The sequence below is a fragment of the Brassica oleracea genome, chromosome C7 (assembly GCF_000695525.1).
Source record: "Brassica oleracea var. oleracea cultivar TO1000 chromosome C7, BOL, whole genome shotgun sequence".
Classification (NCBI taxonomy): Eukaryota; Viridiplantae; Streptophyta; class Magnoliopsida; order Brassicales; family Brassicaceae; genus Brassica; species Brassica oleracea.
This window is the reverse complement of record NC_027754.1, coordinates 4318610-4323756: the sequence shown is the minus strand read 5'-3', so window position 1 is coordinate 4323756 and position 5147 is coordinate 4318610. Positions and strand designations below refer to the sequence as shown.

General features: G+C 39.2%; 1 long non-coding RNA gene across 1 annotated transcript; it reads right to left on the bottom strand.

Moving 5' to 3' along the window:
• Positions 1 to 2033: 2033 nt before the first annotated feature.
• LOC106304779 lies at positions 2034 to 3064 on the bottom strand. The gene is made up of 4 exons (XR_001262829.1): positions 2842 to 3064; positions 2543 to 2615; positions 2287 to 2454; positions 2034 to 2206 (listed from the first exon to the last, which is right to left on the bottom strand). It is a non-coding gene; the product is annotated as an uncharacterized LOC106304779 (long non-coding RNA).
• Positions 3065 to 5147: the final 2083 nt, after the last annotated feature.

Sequence of the window (5147 nt, the reverse complement as noted above, 5' to 3'; positions counted from 1 at the left end):
AGAGCGCAGAACGTCAGGATCTTGCTGTTCAACTTCCAAATCCGATCAATGTAATGTGCTGTCACACACATGTATCCTTCTCGTTTCACCGATGTCCACAAGTGAGATGTGAAGGACACTCGTCCAGGAAGACTCCTTAATTTCCTCTTGAGTGTGTCTCTCTCAATTTCATATAATCAATACACATCTGCTCTTGCTGTGTTTCGACCGATGTCCACAAGTCAGATGTGAAGGACACTCGTCCATGTGTCTCTAACTTTTTGATACTCCACGTACGAGTAAGGTAGATCATGCTGGACTATTATCTTAGCTACCATCTGGCTAAACACAGTATGATCATACTTGCGAGATACTACTTTCCCCTCGGTATTGAGTTGTTGCTGCCTTCCAGTATTCCTTGGATACATTTTACATCTCAACCGATGCCTTCTCAACCCACTTGTTCCATGCGAGTGAGAATACCATACATACTCATGCTTGCAATGATTGCACACAACTTTCAAATCTCCATTGGGTTTTTCAACCACCGTGAAATCCTTCCACACGTCTGATCTTTGTCTATCCTCCATATCCTCCAAACCGTTTTCAGCCTCGTCCAACTTTCAGTTCATCGTCAAAATCCGGTATCTCCTCAATATTTTTCTTATTCTTCTGCGATTGAGTAGACGCGGCAGGCTTCTGCGACTGGCGAGACTCGACCCTCTTTTTTTGGGAGTTAGGCACTGGCTTTCTTCTTCCACCACGAATCACAGATTTCATAGGCACAGACTTCTCCTTACTACACGCCTGTGCGGACGAGCCAATGCCTCCATCTAAAGTGGATTGGAACATAGGTTTTCTAGAAGCTGTTCCATAACTGTTCTTTCTGCGAGGTTTAGTTGTTTGGGTTGGTGGAGTGATTTCAACATCAGAATTGTCAGTATCATCCGCAAGACTGATAAGCTTTCTTTTCTTTCCTTGCTTCTTTCTAACAACACCACTTTTACCATCTTCATCGAGCTGATCATCAACCTCCTCCAATGCAGCAAGAGTAGCCATAACTTGATGAGTTCCCAAGTCCACAGTATTTGGTGGAGAGTACTCCGGATCAAACGTGAACTGCTCTTCTGAATCGCTTATTGATCCCATTCTCTCTCAAGCTTTTCTGTCGTAGTTTGTTTTTTTTCAAAAATTCTATTTTGAAACCTAAATTACGGCTGCCTATACGTGTTAGGGTTTTTAAAATATTAACAATTATTAATTTTTTTAAAAAAAATTGTTAGAAACTGAAAGCGAAGTAAATATAAGGAAATATATCAATATTAAACACTCCTCCGTTCTAGAGAGAATTTCACGAAACACAAAAGTACGCCAAAAGAAAGGCATGCTATTCATCATCAAACCACAATTATAAGATTACACAAAGTCTCTCTATCTTCTTCAGATCAGAGTATCTCATCTCTCTCTTCTTTGCTGCTGCTTGCAGTGCCGTTTTACATCAGAGTCAGCTGTAGGAGCATCCTTTGATTCCTCTTCCTCTCTTTTCTTCTCAGCTTCGTCGAAAGCTGTTTTCTCAGCCTGTAACACCAGATTTGATTAGCTATATATGATCATCAAACCACACAAACCAACACAAAATAGCTAATAACATACATCCTTGATTAGCTATATATGATCATCATATCAATGCTCACTGCAGGTAAACACAACACATATTTCTTACATACCATATATTTATTATCCTACTGTTATGTTATGTTACTGTTATGACATTTAGACAGTAATGGAATAAGCTGAATATAAAATAGTTAATGAATCTGCTGAAACTAAAAGGCAACTAAATTATTGGGACCTATCTTCAACTGGATATAAATTAGTTAATGTATCTATGAAACTAAAAGACCTATCTTCAACTGGATATAAATCAAACACAATGACAAATCTTCATGATAAGGTTTCATCTTCTCTGTTCTGTGTAGGAAACAAAAACAGAGTTTCAGCTTCAAAGCTTGAGATAAGAAGATAAGAGTATGTACTTTAGCGAAACTTATAAGGTATGATTACTCACCGAGTATATGACTGCAGCAAGTGACACTCCCGGTTAAAGCTTCCAAGAATTTAAGTCTCTTTCTACAAATAGACATACTAGCACTGAGATTAGCGTTGCACACATGTTCTAGTAGAGGACTACGCTTATATCTTCAGGGAATATCTCCATGATCTGAGTCTGAAATCATGTACAGCTGCTTACTTTAGCTCAACTTTAAGCATTACCATCAAACGTAAAGCTTTAAGTTTATGTAATACCTGAAGAATATACCAGGCTGAAAGTAGCAAAAACTGTAAAGCTAGCAAAAGGCCTCCAATGATCCAACTTGGCTCGTGCCAATGATTTTAGCCTGAGTTGCAGAGCTTCTTAACATCACTTGTTGCATCCTTTAGCATCACCCGAGAAGCGTCATACTTTCTTCCCACCTTCATAATCAAAGCAACATTACAAAGTTTTTTTCCTAAGAAGAACATTCAAGTGCTATTACAACAGGTTTGTGAAGAAAACACAAACCTTTCTTAGCAATGGTTGGCTTCTGTGACTTTGGTTTCTTCTTTTCATACTCTGTCACCTCTGCGAAGTCATCCTAAACAAAAAAAAAGACAACTTTCAATATCTTTAACAAGTTTCACTAATCACGCATTCTTAATAAAACCACAAAACCAGAATTCATACTAAATCCCCCAACCATAAAGCTCAAATCACACATCTTTAACAACATTTAAGCTCAAAGCTCAAATCTTTGACAACATGTATGCTCGAATTTTCAGAATGTCAAGAAAAAAAGATAGATGAAGAGGAAAGAAACTGACGTTGAGTGACCAGTCGTCATCGTCGTCGCTCTCATCATCAAGCTCTTCCTCTTCCCCACTGTCGTACGGAGACAACGTTTGCCCATACCTCGACTTCTTCTTCGGGTTTATAATCGTCGGGTTAGAGTGCGCGTGCAGATACGACGAGCTCACCGAGCTTTCTGCCTCTCCATCTGCCGGAACCCAAAAGAAAGAGAGGTGATTCGGACGGAGGAGCGAAGAGGATTGGCGACTGTCTGGAGAATCGCTCCGGTTGTTTCACCATTTTCTCGGTGAGCTTTCCAGAAACTTAGAAAGTGACGAAGCAACGTGGGTTCTGCGCATGACCCGCAACCCGCATAGGCCCATTCCCGCAAGTACTTATCCCGCAAGGCCCGCAAATTTGCGGTCCTAAGAAAAATAAACCCAAACCCACCCCGCACTGGGCCTTTACGGGCCAGACCCGCGGGCTGAGGACCCAATTGACATCGCTACACGCGGCTGGAAGCCCACTTGCGATTTTATACGAAATAAGCCCAATCGTTATGACGGTTTATCTTTTATTCTGCAGGGGAAGATAAATGTTAAGTTTGGAGATAAATGTGAAGTTTCCAAAGATAAATACGAAGATCGAAGAAAAATAGAATATTTCCGTGAATCGATAAACTTGACCGAGGGCAGAAAAGAAAAGAGCAAACCGCCTCTAGGAGGAGTATATAAGGATCTCGAGGTTGAAGATGCAGGGGGAGGCAATTTTTTACTCAAAGCAAAACTTAGCACTTAGGGCATTTAGGCAACTTTCCCTTTTTTTGTTATCGAGCTGCGACTCAACTAGGTTTCCGCAGTCTTTGGTTTTTAGATCTAGGGATCTCGCCGACAGCTCTCGTGGTGAAGGCTCTTACCTTGTTCTAACGCTCATACGCAGATTCGGAATAAAATACTTCTTGCTCTCTTTTCGATTCTCGCACTTATCTTTCGTCTATATTTTCGTGTTCTGATTGCTTGGCGTGTAGTCTAGCAGATATCCGGGACCTCTGGGAAATTTAGGGTTTCCTAACTTTCCTAAATCAATGGAAATCGACAGTGCTAATTTCGTTTCCCACATTAGGTAAAAGTTAGCTAGGGGCAGTCTTGTAATTATGTGAATCATCTGAGCTCAAGTCGGCCTCGAACAAGTCGGCCCGTCTTCTCGCGTCACTGTCGAGCGACGACAAGGTGTCTCTGTCGATCGACAGTCTAGCTGAATGTCGACTCTGGCTGGTTTCTGAACAGCTATGAGTTTCTTCTCTTTTTAGCTCCATAATCTCCACATTGTTCCAAAACATACATGAACTTGAAAAGACTCTAAAAAGACTCCAAACACACATATAATAGATTATAAAACAATCGTATACCATTGCTGAAAACTGGAAAATCCATGGTATATCAGAACATCAATCAAAACTAGTGCAATGCACGGGTACATACCTAGTTATTGATACATTATCGATTGCAATGAATAGTAATTTGTAAAGTGTAAGAAGCCTGACCGTTATATTTTCTGTAGCTACGAGTGATGGATATTTGCCACATGGCGCACCCAATGCCCTCCTAACACATTTAAAATGAAGCAACAAAAAAGCATATAGTCAATTAGGTTAATATACCCAATGGTGACCAATATCAGCTAAGTATACATATACGGCAAAAATTCTAATCTCTATAGCAGTTAGGATGCGAAATGCTTAAAATACTCTTATTGTCAGCCATGCTGGCTCGCATATAACAAAGAGATGAATATGTGTAAATATCGCCTCAGATCATATACCCTTCTAGTCATGTGCAGGTTTGTAAATAGGGGATGTTTCAACCAAACGATTCTTTTGTTCTTCACATATCTCGATGATGAAATATGATATATTTACTTTTTATTTTGGTGACATTTATATTGCAGTTAGAATATGATTTTTGAGCGACACAGTATATGAATTTCACTCTACACGTACACAAAATCAAAAAAAAAAAATCTAAGGAAAAAGTATCAAGGAATTACTGTGTATGTGACATACGTTGTTATATTTTTTTTGCTAGCAATTACAACTGATGTTAGATTTATCTAATGTTTTTAGATGTAACTTTATATGATGGTATTTGCTAACATTATATGTGGATGTTTCGATTTAGAAAATATTTAGTGGTTTAATGATATTGGGTGTCAATGGCGTATAAGGTTTTGTTTAAAATGATATGGTGTTAAATGTTATAATAATTGTTAGAGATTATAAGGTTGTTAGATGTTAACTGTGTCGCTATATGATGGCAATTAGTGGGAGCTAAGTATGGTGCTA